Source organism: Ursus americanus, chromosome 6 (assembly GCF_024610735.1).
Source record: "Ursus americanus isolate L20-20 chromosome 6, mUrsAme1.1.p, whole genome shotgun sequence".
Taxonomy (NCBI): domain Eukaryota; kingdom Metazoa; phylum Chordata; class Mammalia; order Carnivora; family Ursidae; genus Ursus; species Ursus americanus.
The window spans coordinates 44,060,426-44,068,094 of record NC_142132.1 but is presented as its reverse complement, the minus strand read 5'-3'; the positions used below and the strand labels follow the sequence as shown (position 1 = coordinate 44,068,094).

General features: G+C 40.6%; 3 pseudogenes; all 3 read right to left on the bottom strand.

Annotated features, from left to right (window-relative positions):
- Positions 1-3,814: 3,814 nt before the first annotated feature.
- LOC148109800 (serine/threonine-protein kinase MARK2 pseudogene) lies at positions 3,815-4,493 on the bottom strand (annotated as a pseudogene).
- A 436-nt stretch (positions 4,494-4,929) lies between these two features.
- On the bottom strand, positions 4,930-6,727 carry LOC123783088 (serine/threonine-protein kinase MARK2 pseudogene; annotated as a pseudogene).
- Positions 6,728-6,997: 270 nt separating this feature from the next.
- LOC123783089 (small nuclear ribonucleoprotein Sm D2 pseudogene) lies at positions 6,998-7,434 on the bottom strand (annotated as a pseudogene).
- Positions 7,435-7,669: the final 235 nt, after the last annotated feature.

Sequence of the window (7,669 nt, the reverse complement as noted above, 5' to 3'; positions counted from 1 at the left end):
ACTATATAGTATCACATCTATTTTTTTAATCTCCCTCCCAGCTAAACTGAGATCTTCTGACATGTTCCTGATAATAGAGTTCAGGCACTATATAAATAGCTGTGGAGATAATTATATGATACCTCGAGTTATATAGAAATCTGATTTTCACACTCTTTTGCAGGAAAGTCCACATTTAGTGATAATTTTTGAAGGGTCAATTTCTTGGAACGTCATATACCTTTGTTAACACATAGCTATTTTAACTAGGCCACCAGCTCTTTTATTTATTTAATATGTAATATTTTCTTTAAACAAAAAAATCCACTGCTAAAAAAAATATTGAAAAAGCTCCAAGATACTGCAGTAAAGTTTAGGAATATCTTGCATTTATTTGACTAACATTGAAAATTGTGTGTGTGTGTGTATATATATATATATATATATACATATATATATATTTATGTATCTATGTGTATATATGTATATATATAATTACTGATATAAATATATAATATATACATGTACATACATACATCTATAGGGGTGTGTGTGTGTATGATCTGATTGGATTTGATTACAGAATAAAATTATATAGAAGGAATAACAGGGCTTCTATGTACCCTAATTATAGATAAAGAAATGGAGAAGCGGTAAGGTTAAGTAACTAGCTCAAGGTCAAATATCTTGCAATGATGGGTCAAGATAGACTATTCATGGTAGATGCTACTTTCTTTGAAGAAGTTTATGGAAACAAAAGATAGAGGAATTGTCGATAAAGAGGCAGATGTTCCTGGCAAGGGTCTTGGGAAAAAGCCAGACCTCTGGAATTTAAAATTGGAATATCTACATTAGACTTCCTCTTCTCTCTAGAGAAAAATCAGCAAAGATTGTGGATTCTACCCATAAAAAGGGAGGACAATTTTCTCTTGACACAGCTTCTGTCTTTCAGGTCACGAGTAAATGTCCCTTTTCTGTACCAGGAATACAATCTCGCTAGCTTAAGGAGATTAATGCTTGTCCTAAGTGAGAGTGATCTGCTTTTTCCTCACTGACCAGTTCTGGCTGGGGGAAATGAATTGCAGCTAATTTTATGCACAAGAGAAATTGTTGCTCTTACTAGAATTACTGGATTGAACTGGAGATTTGCTCAGGTTAACTCCTTGGTGATTGCTACCGTACGAAGTGTTTTATTTTGGCAACTTTTGTGGTAAGAAACAAAGAATCTCAAGCTGGTTCCAAGATAAAGAAAGTTTATTATGAATATCTACATGAAAGACTTGACTTTTATAAAAAAAAATTTAAGAACAGAAACATTACAGAAGGAATCTAAATACTTGGAACTAGAGGGAGAGTCAAGATATGGGGTAGCTCCAGGTACTTTAAGTAGCAGGAGTCACAGGGTTGGCTATGAACACGAACACAGTTATATTCTATAAGTATTTCTTTCTAGTCTGATAATAACTCCCTTATTTTCAGTGTTTCTTAACTTGAATTTTCATGAGTCAGACCTACTGGTCCGGAGTTGTGCTTCTTAAAATGTAATGCGACTATGAGTCACCTGGGAATCTTGGTAAAATGCATGTTGATTCAGGAGGTCTTGATTAGAGTCTGAGATTTTGTATTCTAATAAGCTACCTGGTAATACCAAAGATGGTTGTCCACAGATCCTGGTTTGTGTGGCAAAGTAGAGGATCTTACTAAGTTACACAATAGATGTATTAGGCCAGTTTAATGGCTTAATCGTCCTTAGGTCATATATCCATCATTGGTCCAATCACCTGCAGCCAGGTTTTGGGGACAGTTTCCTTATTGTACCAAATATATAGGGGATATGGGAGGGAAAGTTCACCAAAGACAGGACTGAGATTGGACTGGCATTCTAAACTATGCCTCCTATAAGCAGTTACTTTCCACTGAGTATTGGTTGTAGTTCAGTATCTTTGTCTACTGGCAATCGTTGAAGATCGAAAGACAGTCAGACACTTGGGAGTCTCTGTACTCACCATATTACCTCCTACTTTAATTCTAAAATATGTAGAAATAACCTCATTTTCCTATAACCTACTGAATCATGGGGAGAAGTATACCTGCCAGTAATTTCACTAAAAATGTGTCCCTCCTTTAAAAAGTAACAACTTTGGTAATTGATATGTGTTAGCAAAAACTGTGCTCTCAACCTTTTTCCTACATATTGTGGATAAATCTAGAAGCTGGAATGTTTAATACATATTCTTCATCCTGAATATGGAATGATCATCCTAAAATATACATTTCTTCTGATCATATTCATTGATGATTCACCTCCAGGATAAAGACCAAGCTCTCTAGGGGTCTTCAGAATCTGATCTCAACTTATCTTCCTATATAATCTGCCACCATTTCTGCCACACATCATAACTATGTTATACCCAATTACATGCCATTACCTATCTCAGAGAACCTTCCAGACTCTTTGAATTTATGCCAGCTCTGTCTTCCTAAAATGTGGCTCCATATATATTTGCAACTCATATTTCTGCTCATCCATTGGTTATTCTACCCACAAATAATTATATCATTCCCTATTTTAAGAGCTATCAGTAGCTACCCTAAAATAGTCTTCAGCACAGTGTATTTGCTTATGCATTTGTCTAGTATAAATTATTTTAAATATTGTATCTTCACAGATGAGCACAGTACTCAGTGGCCTCTAAGGAAATATTTATTAGATGAATGAAGAGAATGAAGGATTCACTTGGTCTACAGGGGCAGAGTTAGAAAGGCAGTGGGTGAAGGAGTCCTGGAGAAAGTGTGCGGGGGCAGGTGGGAAGAACAAAGCAGATAAAAAGAGGCAAGCCACAGACGAGCCACATATTGTATATACCCTGGGACTGGACTCACGCAGGTATTTCTACCATTTGCTTCTCACTTGACTCTATGCTAGGTCTGTTTGCCTTCAGCAAGTTAGAATGATTTTTAAATCCTGAGTTCACAGATACTGGAATATTTACTTCTCCTAAATGAAACCATTCTTTTTTTCCTCATCACTCAGGATTCTGGTGCTACAACAGCAGCTGAATTGAAGATCAACACCAAAAGGTGACTCATCGAAATGGCAGGGAAAGTAAATCAAATATCAAATAAAGTCAATTCCTTTACTCTCCCTATCTGATTATTGTTCCTTTGAAGATAAAATATTTAATCTGTCCTAGAGGTATGAAAGCCAGGGGCTCTTACCACTGAACAGCTTTATTGCAACAGGTTAGATATGCTCATCTTAACAGTTTATAGTGTTTGCCTGGAGAACATTTATGCTCATGAGGTCATTTGGCTGAGCTTTATTGGCTTATATTTATTCCAGAGAAAAGAAATTTATTTTTCTTTGTAGAAGCAACTAAGTGCTTTCCTGTCTTCTCAAGCCACCCCTGATTTTAAGTGATTACCATTTAAACCATCTGACCCAGAAATTTTTACATCTATATGCTTCTTCCCTTTTGCACCAGAGGGCACAATGTAAATGAATTTACCATGTAACATGTGGTCTATTGTAAAGAATGGCTCGAAGAAATCCTAACAGACATTAGGGGCTAAAAGCGGGACATAAGGAGAGAGAAGAGAGATGATTTCAACAGAACCATCTCGCCACTCCCACAAAAACAGAAAAAACAAAAACAGACACAAAACAGGAAGAGTTAGGGGGGACGGAGGAGTTCCCAGGGGAAACACACCACCAGTCCAGTCTCTGCAGTTTCTCCCAGGTTGGGGCAGAGTGGCTGGTCTGGCAGCTAGGGCCACCCTACCTCTGTTCCTCTTGTCTCGCTCATGGCTCCATGGCTTTAACTCCATGGTTATTTTAGAGGCCGTTTCTGAAGGCCATGGAAGTGCTGGATATCCATGTAAGTGGAACCCATTGAGAGATCTCTGTGGCTCTTTGCATGCCTCCATCTTTCCCTGCAGGTAGTCCTTGTGGCCCCGGGAGCTGTGAATGCTGAGCAGCATGTATTTTTCATTTACCTGGTACTGCAGCTGTTTGCGTCCAGGACCTTACAATGTCCCAGCAGACTCCATGGAGGTTGTGATCTTCATACTTTACGTAGAGTGAGCACCATGTGGCCTCTAGAAATTCTTTTCTCATTGCCTCTGGGGCGCACCATGTGAAGTTAGAACATCTCCACTAGGTCTTTGCTTTCAGGTTCATTCAGTTTCCTTCTGGTAAACCTGAAACACAGATGTCTCTATCAACTTGAAACTGAACTTGCAGAATCAGCTACCAGTGGTCCCCTGCTGGCCCTGACTATTGCCCTGTGGAGAGACTGGGGTCTTCCCACAGGGCAGATTCTGGTGGTTATGCACATATCAGAACTGCTCGGTGTGGAAGGAGTTTCCTGTTTGGGGCTCCAGCACTGTGGCTGATGTGTGGGCAGAGAGGGAAGCCACGGGGACATGTTGACAGGGCTGTGCTGAGGCACCTCACCGTTAGTGTCTGTGGAGCACCACCCAAAGGCCTGGCTGAGCTGTACCAAGGCTGTCATGGCTTTCTAGTGCAGGTAGAGCAAATCCAGCCAACTGCAGCAGAAGCAGAAGCCATGGAGGGCCCAGACCCTAGCATAGTCTCCACATTCTGGATGGAGGCCTGGCCAATTCCCTCCAAAACAGGGCATTGATGCTTTGATTTGTGTTGGTGGAAAGGTCATTATCTATGAATAGAATAGGAGTTATCTTCTTCCTCTTCAGAACAGGTAGGCAGGGAGGTGATGGGTGTGCTCCCGGCCTTGTCTCCTGATTCCTAGTCTTCCTCAGGCTATCCTGAGTATTCTCAGAATTGGAGATGGGAATAGCAGGATTGGCATGATCACTGAAACCCCACTGGCTGTGGCTGGCAGAAAGTCTGTACTGTACCATGTGAGATGAGGAAGGAATGTTAAAGACTGGGCTTTTGCAGATGATGTAGCCCTCTAGCTCAGATCTCTAGTGTACAAGGAGCAGATAAGTGATCATCATCTCATATTTCTGTTCCATCAGTGAATCCTTGATATCTTCCTTTATATAACCCATTAACACCATCAACTCAGTCCTCTAGGGGTCATGATAGTCAGGCAATAGCTCCAGATAGGCTTTAGTTCATCTTCATGACCTACGTTCATCCACAGATCTTTCATAATTTTCTCAGAAGTGCCTGTCTTGGTGGGACTGAGAATAAGAAATTTCTCGAGCAGGTTTTCATACTTCATGGACAAGTAGAAGGGAATATGGCATATTCCACTCTGTACCTGCTCTCACAACTTCTTGAGATTCTGAGCATCAGAAGGCAGGGGTCAGGGGCGCCTGGGTGGAACAGCGGTTAAGCGTCTGCCTTCGGCTCAGGGCGTGATCCTGGCATTGTGGGATCGAGCCCCGCATCAGGCTCTTCCGCTATGAGCCTGCTTCTTCCTCTCCCACTCTCCCTGCTTGTGTTCCCTCTCTCGCTGGCTGTCTCTATCTCTGTAGAATAAATAAAATCTTAAAAAAAAAAAAAAAAAAGGAAGGCAGGGGTCAGATGACCCCTGTGTTATCAAATAACCCTCAGGTTCCACACTTCCAATTCTAGTCCATCGTAAGACTTCCCTTGGAATAGTTCTGTAGCAGCGAAAGAGGAATGGCTAAAGGAACAGCTCCAGCTTGTTGCCAAAGGTGAATTTGTTGCTGAAGTCAGTCTACACACTTGATATTCATGTCTGCATCCAAGAGCAGGTGTTCTGCCTGTAAGTCTCTATAAACAATCCACTTCTGGTGGCAGTACTACACAGCAGACACTTTCTAATGTAATTTGCTCAAGGCCTTTTTCCCTTTCATATGCCATGAATCACTAGGCAATCAAACCTCTCTTCCACTAGCATACTCCGTGAAGTAGTGTTTTCTCAGTCTTGATCACCTCAAATATTTTAACACATGTTGGGATGATTCAAAGCCTTTAGGATTCTGACTTCATGGGTATTTTCTGGAAGCTGATAATCATGGCTCCCTCTTTCCCAGCGAGGATGTGCCAGGCCAACTTCACCTTGGCCAAGTTACCCTTGGAGAGTGGCATGAAGAATTGGTAGTTCTCAACATGGGTCTCCTCCTCAGCAAAGATAGCAGAAAGGCCCTGAAGTTTTTGGCCTTACTGCTGGACCTGCACTCAAGGTGTCCCAAGGTGAGCTTAAAATTGGGAAAAGCTGGTGATAGGTCCAAATCATTTGAATAGAAAATCATTTCCAGGTCTACTTGACAAACTGATCTTTATAATGGAGTCTAAATACAATGACAAAAATTTAAAGAAATACTAATGATAAAAGGAATATGAAAGAAAAAAACAAAAGAAAAATGGGAAAAAGAACAAAAAAGAAAAGTGAGCAAAATAACAAGATAAAGATAAAAAAATAATTAAAAAATAAAACAGACAAAAATCCCACCATGCCAATGAGATGTATTTGAAGGAGGAAACAGCTAACTTTGGTCAGTATCTCTCAGGTCATCAGAAACCAGCTCCTTGAACTAGAAAGACTGAACCTCAATGGCAAATAAATTTCTGAGGCCCAGCCATGGACTGAATAGGGGTTTAGAAAACAAAACACTGGCCCCCTGTTGAGGTCATAGCAAGAAGTCAATCTATAAGGCTGAGGATGATCAACAGTGGCTTTCTCACTTTTTTTTTTTTTTTTTTTTTTGGTGAGATATAATTCACACACCATACCATTCCTATATTCAAAGTGTATAATTCAATGATTTTTAGTCCATTTACAACCATCATTACATCAGTTTTAAAACATTTTTATCACCTCAAAAATAAACCCCATGCCTTTTGAGGTATCATATCCCTCTCAAATTCCATGTCACACACACACCCAGGCCTAGGCTATCACAAATCTACTTTCTATTTCTGTTCATTTACCTGACCTGGACGTATCATATGAGTGAAATCATATCATGTGCGGTTGTCTCTGTCCGGCTTATTTCATTTAGCATAATGTTTTCAAGGTTAATTCATACTGTAGCATGTATTAGTACTTTATTGCTTTTATATTTCTTTCTTCTTTTTTTTAGAAAAAACACAGATATTTATTATTCCCATTACAAGGGACAGGTCTTTAGAGGATGAGGGAGGGAATTCTGACAGCACTGCGCAGTCCTGCAGGATAACAATGACAGAGTCCCCATTCAGGAACATCTTGGAGATGGAGCTGTCCTTGCTGACTGGCTTGGACTCCTTGCCTTGGCACTCTTAGGGACCTCCGTCCACATCTCCTTCACATTCTCCAACACCATGTTGCAGTGCCTGCCGAAGGCTTTCACGTGGCCCCAGAGCTTCTAGTTGTTGTGGCAGTTAATGCGCACTTGGGTATTTTTCTTGCCTGACTGTGTGAGAACAGACAGTGGAGACATATTAAACTCTTCCTCCTCCCACTGCACCTCTTCTGCAGTCACCTCACTTTTGGGCTTATTGAGGGGGCTCATGGTGTTAGTGGCTGCACTCCCCAGGTCTGTGCTGTCTCCTTCATGTTGCTTCTGCCTCTGAAGGGATTTCATTCTATGGGTATACTGAATTGTATTCATCCACACATTGATGGACATTTGGTTTGCTTCCACCTTTTGTCTATTGTGAACAATGCTACTATAATCATTCAAGCGTATGTTTCTGTGGGGCCATATGTACAGATTTCTCTTGGATATATACCTAAGAGTGGAATTA